This window comes from Uloborus diversus, chromosome 2, assembly GCF_026930045.1.
Source record: "Uloborus diversus isolate 005 chromosome 2, Udiv.v.3.1, whole genome shotgun sequence".
Taxonomy (NCBI): Eukaryota; Metazoa; Arthropoda; class Arachnida; order Araneae; family Uloboridae; genus Uloborus; species Uloborus diversus.
This window is the reverse complement of record NC_072732.1, coordinates 197,334,892-197,351,685: the sequence shown is the minus strand read 5'-3', so window position 1 is coordinate 197,351,685 and position 16,794 is coordinate 197,334,892.

The following is a 16,794-nucleotide window of genomic DNA, read 5'->3' as shown; positions in this document are numbered from 1 at the left end:
AATTACTCTTGATTTTTAAACTGTCACTTTTTTGTGTAGTGCATTTGTGTGTTTGTTATAGCAGCAAAATAGTGACTTAAATAAACTGGGTACATTATAAATATTTAATTCCTTTCTTGGACTCTTAACTACTACGTAATGTAACACGTTTGTGATTGTTTGATTTAGGTACTAATTACTCCTTAACGTAAATCCACCAGAACATTCCCATCTGTTGAAAGTTTTGTTAAACTGTACTAAAACCTGTTAAAACACATGAGTTATTTTAAAATCTCTGTAGCTTACTTAAATAGGATGGCATAAGGTAAATTATAAATTATCGGGAAATAATTTCATTTAAAATAGTGTGAACAACTTTTTTTAGGAACAGAAAATGTCATTTCAACTTTTTAAATGACAAAATTTTGCCTGTATTACATTAAAGAGTATTTCTTCAAAGGCATGTGTTTTTTAAATAACTACTTCGAAATTAAACTTTAAAAACAGTTTGTATTTAACACGAAACTAAAGCAAAATTTTGTAGTGGGTATTGATTAACTACTTAAAATTCCTTGTTGTACAATCAAAATGTTAGCTGTTTTTTTTGCGTGAATGTCAATTAAAAAACAACACGTGTAAGAAAAATGCGTTACTTTTCTTGCAAAAGCATCGAGATCACTCAAACCCCACAAAATCCAATCTTCTTTCAATTTAACAGCCAAAGTTACGCTTTTTTTTTATGTATCTCGCTTAATGTGTCCGTTGTTGGATTCAGATATCGAAGTGCCATGCATTTCGAATAAACTGCAATTACCAGAAACTTAATTAGAGCGCGTTCAAACTTTGCTCACGCAGCAAACATAAATTTTCATTCGCTGGTACTTGGTGCTCCTTGATTACAGAAAGCATCCTGCGATATGAAAATGCGGATCATTACGTTTTCATGAGAGTCGGTTACGAACCCATGAACGAGTGCCAGATGTCTGTATCCATGCATTTGCTTCCTGAATCCAAATTTCTTTCATGAAGATGGTGTAATCCAATAGATTCATTAGTTTTTATTGCCTTTGTCAATAGTGAAATTGGTTTTGGTGCTCTAAAAAAGTTTACATGCGAAGATTACTAATTTACAACCAAACGCTGATTAAGGTTCACCTGTGTTTTTCATAAAAGAAAAAAAAAGTAAATTAATTTGAATTTGGACATTTTGAATTCAAATTATGTATTTCGCAATTACGAGTTGCGACAGGGCCCTACTCATTGAAGTTATTGTTTCTAGAAACGGCTCCTGTCCCTCTAAGCTTGTCCCTCCACCACGGCGGTTACGTGTGTATAGTTTTGTGTGTGTGTGTGTGTGTGTGTGCGTCGGCACGAGTGCATGCATGTGTAGGCTTGTGTGTGTAGAGACCTGTGTGTATGCACGTAGGCGTGTATGTATATGTGAGTGTTTATATGTGTGAGCATGTGTGTGTACAAGACATGGACGCCTCTGACCAGGAAAAGCGGATTCCGACGCGCCTGCAGAGGCTGATGGGCGGTGGTGCTGCAGAGGCATCTGGTCGAAGCTGAAAAAGGAACCACAACGCGAAGGACGGTCAAGTGAGAACAATAAGCAATCGTGATTGCTCAAAAGAACAGGCATTTGATTACTATGACGGACGTCCAGCTGTAATTACGTTTATGTCACCCAAACTAAATTTTCAAGGCTTGATGAGATCATTAAAAAACATTGAGGATAACAATGAAGAAACACTAAGGACTGCATTCTTTGTGACCTTACTCATTTAAAACTACAGAAAATGTACTTGTTGTTCTTATGCGATGGAAATAAGAGCGCATTAATGAGTAATTACACAAGAAATGCAGCAGTACTTAGTAAAAGAGAGTGCTTTGATTAGTAACACTTTTCAATACCAAGGCATTTTAAAGTAACTTTGAAAAAATCTTAACAATACCAAGTAATACTAAGTGCAGTTAAGTGGTAAATTAATAATAATATGAACAATACTTAGTTAGAAGAGGGCATAAATAACTAGCTTTACAGCAATCTCAAGAATACTGCAAGCAAAACGGTCGCATTAACTCTAATACTATACAATATTTATAAAAAAAAAAACAGAGTTACAATAAATCATTAATAAGCTTAACAATATTAAACATAGAAATAACTCTCAACTTCACAATAATCCGAACAATGCCAAGAAGAGCACTTTGCCTAGTAACTACACAAATATCTGCAATAGACACAGTAAGAGAAGAGCATCAAACTAAAAAAATCATAGTTATCTTAATAGTACAAAGTACGAGCATTAAAAACCAAATATTTTCAAGAAGCAGCTTTTGTAGTAGCAGAACAAATACTCGGTACGATTTCGAGGAGCCTCCATTAAAGCTATATCGAACTGTGTTTGTTATTTTTAAGTAAATACACTTTTTTAAATCTAGAAATAATTCAATTATTTTTCTTTCTTTATTTACTAAAAAATGATTTAGCTAAAGATCCAAAAACACGTTTCCTAATAGCTTCCATTATCTTTTTTAATGCTTAAGCTTATTACAGTAGTTCTTATTGAATTTCTTTCAAAAAGTGCTTTTATAGTTTCTGAAAATTTTCATATTTACTTTTTCATGTATAAAATCGTTAGTTATTTGTAAATAAAAAAGGTGAAGATGCAAATACAAAACACACATTTAAAACATAACATTATAGAAACTGAAACTTTTGTATTTAAACGATAAACTGACGCGAAGTAAAATTCAGGTTTTAAGGTCAAAAAAATTCAGTTGCATGTTTTAAAACATATATTATTAATTGATAATGTATTACTGACACAAAAAATTACCTACTGTCTTGTAGGTAAGAAATTTATTTTTTAAATGCGAATGAGTTATTGAAACTACGGAACTAAACTGTCTTTACAGTATGAATACATCAACACAATTTTAAAATAAAAAATGTAACTAAACTTTTAAATCGATGATCAATGAGAAATTATATTTGATTCATGCTTTAAATTTAAAACATTTCGCACCTGATGCTTACAGAATAAGCGAAACCAGCATAGACGTTTTAATGGTAATCCCTGTCGCTTTCAACATTTACATCGCACAAGTCAAAAGTTCGGAGACAAGTTGTATAAAACCTTACCCCGAATAGTTCTTATCATCAAAGCACCATCGGAATTGTCACTTTGAGCGACTATGTACTTCTCTCAACGTTTGTATAACTCTTGGAAGCACCCCTTAGAGCCATTTTGTCGCAACCTTCACCCCGTGTGATTTTACCTATTCCAAGCAGTTAAAAAACGTTTACAGAGACGCCGCTTTCTTTCGTCAGATGAAGTTAAAGCTGCATCACAGAAAGCCTTACAGCCTTACAGGAGGTTGCAAAAAATGGTTTCCAGGAGTGCTTCCAAATGTTATACGAACGTTGGCAGAAGCACATAGTCGCTAAAGGTGACTATTCTGAAGGTGGATGTGCTTCAGTGATATAAAGTAACTAGGTTAAGGTTTCATGCAGCTTGTCCCCGAAATTTTAGTATAAGTTATAGTTTAGTAATTTATAAGTTTTAGTTATAATATTAAATATCTAAGAAATAAAACAAAATAGATATCAAATATAGTTTAGTTGCATAAAGTTGTCCATACATTTCATGACTATTTTACTTTAAGTGGAGGTAAAAGTTTTATTGTTTCCCACGTCTACAAACTTAAAAAAAGAACTCGGTTTGAGTATTTTCATTGTATTGTTGATGGCCAAGCTGTATTTTAGGTTTATCCCCAGTTTCACCGACAGTTAAAATTTCATACCGCCTTTAATACATCAAAAAGAATGATTGAAGTTGAAAAAGAAGAACAAAGGAAATTAGTGTCTACGAAACTAGGAGGACACCGTATTTTAAACCTTAAAATGTAGCCTATGCTACTCCATAACCTTAAACCAGCTCTATACTTTTTAAACCACTAATATGATTTCGTTTCTGGATCGATTCTCGAAAAAATATTATCTCGTGCGTAATGCTAAGTAATTTTATTTAATTCAAACTATTAATTAAAAATGGGATTAACTGTTTAACTTTGATAGTATATTTAATCATGAATTATTATACAACAGTATTATTTTTTGAAGGCTTTGGTTAGCTGCAAAAAGTAAAAAGATAAGCGTTACGCACATGACATTTTTTCGAGAATCGCCCTCTAACGAAATAAGAAATAGCGTCATACAGACAAAGACCTTACTTTCATATCATTTGACGTTAAATCCGCGCAATGTGTAGAAGTTTCCTTAAATTATAAAACAAGTCAGACGAAGAGCTTTTGCAGACTCCCAAAGAAATTACGGCCCAGCACAACAACTCGAATAAATAATGAGAGCTTTTTTTCCCCTTGGAAAAGGTGAAATGATTGCTAATTTAAATTTGTAACACGTTGCGTTTTACAAGTTTAAAACTTTTCATAAAAGGTTCTGGGAAGTTAACGTTTAATAATATGTAAATACTAGATTAATAATGAAAAAAAAAAAAGAAATTATTTCTTGCCTATACTGCGGGGCAAAACAGCACCCCTCCAAATCTCAAACAGCAATGCAGCAAGCATGCCCTTTACTTCGAAATTTCATTTTAAAATGAATCAGTTGAGAGTTATAACTTATCAATTAGTTTTCGCAATTTTAAGAGCTAGAAATACCAAGGCACCAAAGTTCTAATAAAAAATTCTATTTTCAGACTTTGTTCCGAGAAAGAACATTTTTTATGACTTGCTCTAAATTTTCAGCAAATGTGAATCACAAATTCAAGTCATTTTCTGCTAAAAGCGAAATGATATTGCCAGAAACTCAATTAGAAAAGCCTCAAACTTCTCACACGCCCCTCGCATAAATTTTCATTTGTTAAAATGCGCTTGCTCTTGATTATGATTTAGATCCTGCAATTTCAAGATTAAGTTAGATCAAGCAAACAGCGATCGTGTTTAGAGTGCGTTTTCATGTGCTTAAAAACTGCCTTGGAGCTGTAAATATAATTCTTCTACTAAAATTTAAACTCAAATGCATCACTTTTGTAGAACCCCTCGTTTTATATATATTTTTTTTCTTTGTAAGTTTTTTTTTTTTTTTTTATTTCCAGCATTAGCGAATAAGTGGTGTTATGAAAAGTAGCTCAGTTATACAGCTAGAATACGTCTACAGGTTTGTTAGTCAAGTAGAAACTCACAAAAAACTTAGCTAATTACTGTAACCGATAATAGGAAATATTTACCAGCACAGACCGCTCTATTGGCCAAGTGGCCTAAATCGTTGTTACTGTAACCGGAGGATCCCGAGTTTGATGCCATCTGGTCGAAGATCCTCCTTGTTTCTAATGGTGACTGGTAGAGGTAAATTTGTTGTGGTCCCGCCAAAATTCCCCGATAGTCCCAATCCAATCTTCTGAGGTGCTGGATCATTTTTCGGGTCTGTATCATAATTAAGGAGTTTTTTCTGGGTTTAATGAGCCCCGGTTAAACCACAAGTACTGGCAGGTGTGTGGAATCCGTAGTGCAGTCCTGATTGAGGAGTATTTGTTAGGGTGGGATGATTTCTGATTGTTGGGGGGGGGGATTTCTGATTAACTTCGCATCTTGCGCACTCATCGGCAATCAAACAGATATTGAAAAACTGATTTAATTGATCACAAAAACCTCGATTTGAGCACAAACAACTGCCTGAGCCTGTGGATCCCTGAACAACAGATGAGGCAGTGAGAAGCAAAGGGATGTTAGCGGCACATTCAAGTTTTGAGTAATATGCGTTGAAAGATAACGTCCTAGGGATGCTTTCATTATTTTTTTTAAATATAAATCATGCTGTATAGCAACACCTACCAGAGCTACTTATTCTATCTCGTGACCAAAGACGGGGGGGGGGGAGGTTCTCTTATTATTTGTCCTGGTATCTCCAAGTTTTTCATTTTGTCACTTAAACCCCGTTGCTTCTTACTGCCTCATATGTTGTTATCAATCCATTCTCAAATTATTTTTGAAATAACTAAAAGCCTTCAGATTTCAATACGTTCATAAACAGAGTTTCCTAGACGAATGTGCACAGATTACGGAAATGTAGAATGTATTCTGGAAAACAATGTGGACATTTATAGCCAGTAGCTACATGAAAAGACAACAGATGCAGCGCTACAATCATTTTATAGGAGTAGATTTCTTATTTCAGGTCATGCAGTTGCATCAGTTCAGCAGGTTAATGTTTCGATTTTTGACAAATCAACTTTTTTGCCGCACAAAAAAAGCAGGAGTGCTGCATATAAAGCAAAGAATGAGCAACATGCCTTTTATAATTCAAATTCGAAATTGTAAGTTCTATTTTAAATGTCCCGAGACAATTTGATTCAGTAACCTCGTATTAACCCTGCATATTGCTAGTAAATTATGTGCAAAAAAAGAGGATTGAAGTCGAGCATTAGCAATTTATAAAATGCTTCTTAAAGGTAATGGAATCCCTGTAAATATTAGATTCTACATAAAGTGCGGTATAGTGCGTAGTTTCGCCGGAAGTAAACAACTCGCAGCTTTATATGCGTGTGCTGTAACTGCAATATTACAATGTAAAAATTAAACTTATAGTAGCACAATAGTTTGACAAAATTATTTAACTACCTAGAACTTGAAAAAGATGGCAGAAAAACAAAAATTATCATAATATACTGCTTAAATTAACAATATTATATTTCTCATCTTATTAATATACATCCGCTTAATAGAATAGCCATTTTGTCTCGAAAGAAATATTATAATAAGCGAGATATTCTTTTAACCGAGATTCATATTCTATTAAGTGGGTTCAACTGTATATATATATATATATATATATATATATATATATATATATATATATATATATTTTAAAGAGTGAACATTTTTTGCAAATGATGTGAAGCACTTATAGTTAAAAAATGGAAGTATAGAATTTTTATCATTAAATTAAAAAAGAACATTTTTTCAAACTTCGATTCATTGAAATGTTCGAATTATGATTCGGAAAAAAAAAAGTTCAATTTATTTCCAAAAAGCGTATTGTCATTAACTTAATTATTGAAAACAAACTTATGATTTGTTCTTGCTAAAGAAAGGGAAGAAACAAGAGCGACTTTAAATGCTTCTTTAGGATAAAAAAGGTAAAAATTACAAAAAAAAAAAGGATAAAACTGTCACGGGTGTGTGTGACAAGTAATGCGAAATCTAATAAAGAAACTGAAGTACTGTCAAACGCATTCAGCAAAATGTTTCTTAAGATAATCTGGGGAATTCGTTTTAAAGTAATTAATTTTTTACAGTGAATGTTAGATATTATATTCTACGCTAGTGGTACCCGCACGGCTTTGCCCGTAATAGAAAATTTAAAGGTCTTTTGGTTTGCCTGTATAAACAAATGTCACAAATAATATATGGTGAATTTTCTCGCTAGTTTGCTTGTGCCCATCTTACGGTTCCACGTTATGATAATTTCGTAATTTACTCGACCATCTTATGATAATTTAGTTCTTAAAATTGGATTAGAAAAAGAACCACATCGAATTTTTGAAAAATCGCTTCGAGGTGCACACCCCCATGCTACAAACTAACTTTGTGCCAAATTTCTTGAAAATCAGCCGAACGGTCTAGGCGCTATGCGTGTCACAGAGATCCTGACAAACAGAGATCCGGACAGAGATCCTGACAGACAGAGAGACTTTCAGCTTTATTATTAGATAAGATTTAAGGATACCTATATCCATTTCACTCATTGATTCTTTAAATAGTAAATTTGTTTTACATTTTGAAAAAAAAGAGAAAGATGTTAGAATACCAATTTAAAAAAAGACTAATTAAACTTTTTATTTGCTTATTGTAAGTAGGTATATAAATAACCAGACAAATAAATGTAATAATTAAAAATCTTATATAATTAAAGGCTGAGCGTTATGTACCTATTTACGTATGTATCTATCTATCTATGTCCGAGTTACTTCTTCCGAACGTAGTGAACTCACCATCGAATCAGGTATCAATATATTCTAAGTTTTCCCGCCTTTATGTTTGGCTTTTTAACATAATCCTCCGATAATAGTTAGTCGAGATATCAATTAAAACCTACTGATTATTATACTTAGATTTCGACATAAAATTCCTATTTTTCGAAGGCTTTCCTCAATTTAAATTATTCTATAGTGTATTCAGTAAGTTACCGCCCTATAGCCAGGGCTAAGGCAGAAATACGTGAAATACACCGCCAGCTCAGTCATTTCCAGCCGAGGACTGCAGTTTGCGCTAATTCTATATTGCTACCAGTTTGTTTGGCACTCTTGGCTTCCTTAAGAGGTTTTCCATCTCCAGCTCAGTCACTTTCCTATGCCGGGCTGATGAGTGCTAATAAGCACGAAACTGCAGTCCTCGGCTGGAAATGACTGAGCTGGCGGTGTATTTCACGTATTCTATAGTGCTTCATTTCAACTTCCCGTAACAATACTCTCATTAATATTTCTAGCGTGAAGTAAATCATTGAGACGAAGATCTGTTGCCATTTTTATTTCTCGAATATGTAGAAAGAGTATGGTAAGTAAAATTCTGACTTTTGTTTTAAAGGTTTTACCTCTAACCGGGAGATTTAAAATGTTTACTTTTTAATTATTTTCCCGCAATCTGCCGCACAATTTTACTGTTTTTTTTTTGTATGTAATATCGATCAACTTCAACAGTGCATATCCTGAAAACTTTGGGAACATTAAGAGAATAAACCATTGTATCATGTGCAGGTGCATAAAACAAGCATATATAAATCACTGAAGTTTCAGAAATGGTAGAAAAAATTAAAAAAAAAACAGCATTATGTAAAGATAGATAAGCAAATTAAAAATAAAGAAAAAAAAGAAGAAAAGTCAGGATCAGTAATTTGCAAAATCACGTCGTAAGGGAATTGAGTGATTAACGAATTAAAATATGTAGTTGTGAGGTTAAGATCAATAAAATATATAATTTTAAAAACGAATATCAGAAAATGTCTTAGACGGGCAACACCAAACTTTTAGGAACATTCCTAAACTAAATTGTCATAAAAAGTAGCTATGCAAGCAAGGTTTAGTATTTGTTTGTTTTTAAATGAAATAGTATTAGTTTCAGTGGTTTGCGCTACTCTCATTTTTGATGGCATTGACATTAAGCACAAAGAGAGTACTTAGCATCAATGTTGGAATTTCGGACTCATAAATTTGTTCAATCATACTAAGAAAAAAAATAGTTTTAATAGTGAATACGATAGTAATATCTTTTACTAAATGATGAATGTATGTAACAGCAAAGTTTACAGAGACAGATGAACTGCAGAGAAGCAGTCAAGAACAAGCAGATATGAGTGGCAAAAAGGAGGAAGAATGTGTATGAGACATTGGTCTGACATTTGAGAAGTACCCCGACCTTTGAGCTATTTGAGTATCGTAGAAGCGTGTGACTATGGTACAGTGTTAGTACATTTCTGACTGTAGTTACTCAACATTCATTTGAAAAAACTGAAGTTGCATTATTATTATAGATTATGACCTTGATTTTCGATTCTAACCCTGAAATAATTTGAAACTTTACATACATCCTCCAAAGCAGTTTTCCTTTGTACTATTCGCACCCTCTGGTTGCGGGTGAGAATGGTACAGCACATGTTATGTTCAACGTTTTCATATAGGTTTTGGTGGTTTGTATCATAATCTACCTCTCTTCTATTTTGATAGGAGAATTGAAGATGTAAGTTAGGCTGAAAATTGAACTTTGGAGAGTCAGGTACATCATAAAATCGAGGTAAAACAAAGGCTTTATTTTCTTCATACTTTTTGAAGATGGATACCAAATCGTATCATCTTTTTCAGGCCACTGCCAAAACTTAACTCGCTTTAACATTGTTTCAACTTCAAACTCACTTGCATCTACGCCCGTGGTTTTTCCTGGTTACTTTTTCGCCTGATAACCCAACACACCCTCCAAAATTACTGTACCACACTCACCCTCCAAATTGTAAGTTTTACACATTTGTAACTGTAGAAACATACAAAAATTTTATTTTTGAATGAAAATTGTAGATAACTTTTTTTATGTAATATGAAAGCAAAAGGTACTTACATAGTTATGATTCCTTCCGCACGAAAAGGTCACCAAAATACATTTCCGAGCTACCTTCAAACACATAGCATCAGTTGCTCACAACAAATAAATTCACAATCACCAGGTTATTCATCTGGTGAACAGTTTTGACAATGATAACAACTCTTTCATGACCAGAGAAGATTTCACAATACTTCCTTTTGAAGCTGGGATATCCCAGAGTTCACTACGAATACTTATTACGTCAAAACTGGGATTTGTATCTCATTCTCACCCTCCAAATCATTCTCATCCGTTTTTACAAAATATTGTATTTAATACTGTAATTATAATGTGTCTTAGCATTTCCTGGCTGCCCTGGTATTTGTCGGAGTGCGAGACTGTCCTGATTTGTTTTATCTGTGAAATGAAATACACTGTCTGTAAAACCATTATTGTCTGAATCTGCGAAACAGCACATTTTACCATTGTTTTACCTTTTCATTATTTTATACAGTGGTTGTAAAAAAAATGCATCACCCGCGCTGCAAAGGAGAGGAATATTATCCCGACTGCATTCGACACACAGTCAAGCATCCCGTATCCCATATGATTTGGGGATGTATTTGTGATCAAGGAGTTGGTATGGGGGGGGGCTTTACCTTGTGCAAGGAACAGTAAACGCCCAGGTGTATATTGACATTTTGGAGGACAAATTGCTTCCTACTATACGGGATCACTTTACTTCAGTTCCAAACGTCATTTTCCAGGATTTCTGCTCCGTGCCATAGGGCAAAATTGGTAAGTAACAATTTAAAAACCTTTATCCTACCAGTAGACCTAAATTGACACGGGGTTAAGTATTTTTTTTTCTCTAAACTCACACGCAGGTTCAGAAATGGAAAAATGAGCCTGGGGTCAGCAGTTTGCCTTGGCCCGGGAACAGCCCCGATCTACATAAACATTTATCGGATTCCTGATGTTAAATGTGTATTTCATATGTGTTGCAGAATTTCACATACACTCATCGTTAATTGGTCTACCAAAACTTGTCGCATAATCCCACTGTTGTGAAATGCGTGGGTGATGCAATTTTTTTTTACCAGCACTGTACGACCTCCCGCAATCATTCGCTGAGTATACTCTATCCTATGCGTAAATTTGGCGATTAAGAATGGAAAACCATAATAGAGGTTTAGAGGGGGGAGGGGGTGTTATGATTGTTATGATTGTAGTCTGCGCCTTTGAAAAGCCTCATTATTGATCTCAAATGTACTAAATTATTAAAATTCCAAAGCGTCATTCCAGATTGACTGAAACCAGAACGAGGTCGAAACAGTCTCTGAACACTGTAGTTTTGCAAGAATTGCCGGGAAATATGTTACTGTAAAACCTGTAAAGTTGGCCACCTTTATAACTTGACCACCTGTCTAAGTTGACCGTCTTTTTCAGGCACAGAATTAGTCTTCTATTATATAAATCTTCTCTACACTGTATTTTGAAATTCCCTCAAAAAACGGAAAATGTACTGGCAGCAGAGTTGCCGACAATTTTCCGTTTTTTTACAGGAGTGGTGTTTTCCGTTTTTATCACGGATGCTTTCGTTTTTTCATACTGACACTTTCCGTTTTTATCACGGACACTTTCTTTTTTTATCACGAAAACTTTCCGTTTTAAAACTACTATTTTCCGTTTCATGAACTGATGTTTTCAGTTTCTAATATAGATATTTTCCGTTTCATGAACTGATGTTTTCAGTTTATAATATAAATATTTGCCGTTTTATTCACGTATATTATCAGTTTAAAAACCAATTATTTTAAAAATATAGCTGGGCAATTAAAGCATAATGAATTAACGTTTTCAGATTTTAAATGCCCATATATATATTTTTTTTTCTTTTTTTGAAAAACAGCAAAAAAAAAAGAAAAGAAAAGAAAAGCAGTTTTATTATAGCAGATACACGAATTTCTTCATTAACTTCCAAAAATTTGTGAAACTTCCTAAAAGTGAGGAAACACATTTTTACTATGCAGAAAATATCTTTCTCTTTTGAAGGTATAGAGGGAAGATATAACAGCTATCTGGGAATGTGTTTGCTTTGCAATTTATTATATTGAAATCTTTTATGAACAAACAATTGCAAAATATATGAAATAAACGCAAATCATACCAACTGTTTTTTTTTCTTTTTTAAATCAGTCTTCACAAAAATACCCTTCTCTCCCCCCCCCCCGGCAAAAAAAAAAAACAGCTCCTGTAGTTAACTGTGCGATGTTTTATTTAACAATAACTGTCACAAAATTTAAGTTTATCAAAAGTATTGAAATTTATCAATTGTGCATAGTTAACATTGTTTTCAATAAGAAAAAACATTTATTACAAGTACAAAATCATTTATTGCACATCTTGTGTTACACAGTTTTAAACATTATTTGCTTGTACAAATGTCAAATTAATAGTTCGCTTTGCTGTCATCATCAATACCATTTATTTCTGCACTCATATATAGAGATCAAATCATAGGTACAACTGGGCCATCTTTCGACGATTCCAATTTTTCACAATTAATGTCACAAACCTAAATTACAAGAATAAGAGTATCAATGCATTGTATCAAAAATATTTAACACATGGACTTTTTATTGAATAAATTACCAAGTGTCATGTCATAAACATGCAGATGAAAACATCACAATTATCTACGGTAGGAAATTTGACTACAATTTTTCTTGACAACGATGTAATACGCTGACGGTAAGCTAAAAAAGTAGCCAACAGCACTGTGTCGAAATTTGGAGAGAAATTAGGCATATCTTACATCTTACTTTAGAAACAGTTAATTTGTAAAAACCCGTGCATATATATATATATATATATATATATATATATATATATATATTTTTTTTTTTTTTTGCAATAATTTTTTTAATTAATACTTTTAATTTTACAAGTGGCAGTGTGGAGTAGTAGATATGTTAGAATTGAACGTGCCAGCCAATAGCTCAAAATCAGTTATCGATCTCTTCTAATTTTCGGCTAGCTTTAGTTGGGGCGAACCTAACCTGGCAGCCAAGTAATACTGAGCTTCGGATGTTCTTAGCTTTCACAATGCTTCCAGATTAGGTTTGCCCCAACTATAGTAAGTGTAACATTTTATTTGCTAACTCAATTTTTGTACCGAACCTCATTACTTGACTCCCAAGGAACAAAACTTATCCATGAAAAAATAATATTTTAGCAGGTCATAAGAATTGTTTCGAGCATATTAATAACTTCAAAAGAACTGTCATGAACGGAATCATGAATTTGTGAAGCACAATAAATATAATAAAGCTGTACCTGGATGTTTTTTTACTATATTCTCTCTCTCCCCCCCCACAAAAATAATCATTATTTTTTTATGTTTATAATTTGTCCTTGTACTGTGCTTTCAATCTCCTTTTGCATTTATGTGGAAGGATGCAATAATGCACAATTCCACAAAATCGTATAAAATTGCAGCTGGTGCAGAAATAATTTTAACTTCGAGAAGGCAACTTTTTCAATGTATATGTTATAGTTGAACTCAAGTCAACAAGAGCCAAGGTTAGCCTTTCTTAGTTTGGTCGCCTTAACCCCTCTCCACATAAAACTAAAAATTATATTATTCTGATTCTGACTGATCAGAATAACATGGCCTCTCATCAGTGCACTGGTAAATTGAGTCAAATTTCAACTCGCATATTATGCACATGAAAAAATGTTTTTCCATAAAACATTTATTTTTAAGAGAGTAAAATATTGTTAGGCTTTATTTCTCGAAGACAGTCGAGTTTTTAAACTTAAATTATATCCTTCCGTAAGCGGAAAGACTTCTGTTTAACATCAGTTTTTCTTTAAATTATCATTGAATTCGGTGTACAGACATTCTGCATTTTAGAACAAATTGTGAAGTATGTTGAGTTAGGATAGGCTGTCTGCTTTATTAGTTTTATTTGCTAAAGCAGCTATGTCGTCAAAACTAGATGACACTGCAATAATTAAAAATTACTTTTGTTAGACTTAAAGAGGAAAATTTTCATGTGTGTAAATTTTGTCATTATAATTCATAGTAATCTAGTAGCTGATAAACAGCCAGCCATTTGTGCTGAGTAGGGCAATGTGGGGCAAAGTGAAATAGTTAAGGCGACTGAGCTTTTTCAAAATGAAACAATTAGAAATTTTTTTTGAAAATTATAGTACATAAAGAAAGAACATTCTATTTAATAATAAAACTAGCATTGAAACTGTATTTTTTAATTTTGGCAGTAAATTTGCAGTTTCAAAAAAAAGTGGAAATTTTCAACTTTTTTTTTATGGAGCAAAGTGAAAAATGAAATATCTTTTCTTCAATTATAGAAAATATTTTTGATCAATTGAATCAGTAAATAAAAGGTTTAATGAGTAAATGAAATGATACTGAAATAATAAACTGAAAATTAAATTAGCACACATATGTGCACACACACAGTTTGTAAGCATAATATTTCAAATTTTAATGCATGATTAAAATAAAAGGATATGTATTTTTCATAAATAATTTTTAAAACTGTTTTATTGTTTAAATGCAACTATTCTTCAACATTAAAAATTATTCACAATGAAGATAAAGGACACTCGTTTATTAGGAATACACTAAACAGCCCACAATATAAACTAATAGCTATTCTTCACAAAACTTGTAACATGTATTTAATGTATTAAAAAATATGTTATATACTTTGAGTAAATTTTTAATTTATTTTGTAATCATTAAACTATGAAACAAGTACGTATTATGTTATTTATATAGTTTGAAACGTGTTTTTTAAAAAATTATCGTTTAATTCTATGATGCGACTAGCCTTTTGGAACATGCCGCCAGTTATTACTTGCATATGGTGTAAAATTAACTGTTTACATAAAAAATCAATAGAGACTAATTATGGGATTGATGTTTCATATTTCTTTTAATTATCCTACTCATTTATTTTGATTTTAAACTTTATTATTTCCTATACCCACGTCCAATAGCCAAAACAGATTTTATCCAAGCCGGTTTCAACCGGTGTTATCTATGGTTAATACCACCACTGGCCAAAACTCTAACAACCCTGCTAAAAGCAGAGGAAATATTTCACCATTTTACTTTGCCCCACATTCCCCTACTTCCATTCGCTCTAGATGTAAAAATTAATCTATTTTACTGAACTTTCCCACTCGGGTAATTTTAGTTTTTCTAAATCAATAAATATTTGGTTATCGTGAAAAATATATTGTTACTACCTGCAATTAAAATGTGAAATCAGTTGAAGTTTTAGGAATATATTTTAAACTGATTGTCAGTTGTAAGTAAAAGCGCACTATTTATATTTAATTAAGCGAAAAAAATAGAGAAAATTGTGAATTGGTAAATTCCATTTGTGACAGACATGACATGAGACTACTTGTTTGTTGATTTTCAAGTAGTAAATAATAATTTTTAAAAAACAATTGCATTTACTACAAGTTTTCGGAAAAGTGAAAGTTGTATGTTAGTTTATGATACTTCTTTGCAGACAACCCCGCTTTTAAATGTTTGGGAAGGGATGATTTTTTAATTTGCCGAATGATACTCTGAATTTTGCCGAATGATAAAATACGAGCATGAACACAAACGTGCATCTAATGAGAAGAGACATTAAACATCAATATTTAAAATTTTCAAATTTTTGCAGAGAAGTGTCCAAATTTACAGAATCATCAGAAAAAATTGTCGACTTAGAAAATTTTTGGTAGGTCACAGTGACCTCCCATCAGGGTGCCGCTTCCAGTGGCGTTTTGAAACAATAAAGATATTATAACGGCAGTGATCGTAGAGTGATGCCCATACATTGGCGCTTCGATTTGTAGTTGGTGCGGAACCAATGCTTTGGTTAAGAGCAAAATTTGAAACTGATTTAACAATGCAGGATTTACACTGGTTTTTGAAGATGTATCGACCCAACGCCCAACCCTAATGCATATGTAACACAACATGTTTTATACTTACAATTTGCATATTTGCAGCGAACTTCCCTTTTCTGTTCAAGGAGTTCTGTTCACTCATTGCACATTTGAATCCGTGTTCCACCAATAATTTTCCGGTTCACTTTGGAAAGTTAGAGCGCTGAGAGGGTGCAAAGTGGACAGCATCTGGAATGTTAAATAAAGTGCTTTAGAATAATATGATTCAAAGTTCTCAAATTAATGCTTTTTTTAATGATTGATACATTTTTTTATATTCATCTCCTTAAAACATTATGTATTATATTCATTAATATAGATAACAAGCATTTAAAAGTTTGAAAGAGGGGGAGGGGGGAGAATCAATATTTAAAATTGTTTGCTTGAAAACCCAAGTAGTTAACTAAAACTAGTTGCTTCAACTTGTTAATTGAAATCTAATCAATTGCAAGAAGCAAGTTTATACAGACATAGTTGTTATTCATAGAAGAGTTAAAATAAATTAAAAATAAAAAAACAGTAGTATTTTAAGTAATAAACAATATCTTTACATTAACCTTACATGTAGGCAGAGAATATTCTTCATTAACAATAAAATAATCAAGACTCAATGGTGTCCCATCTAACAATTACTTAGTTATTCGAAACAATTTTGTAAAATATCCTCTTAGCAAACAAAATATTTTAATATTATTAGAAGTTTTTTAATTTTAAAAACTTGTCACGATGTTTTAAAGT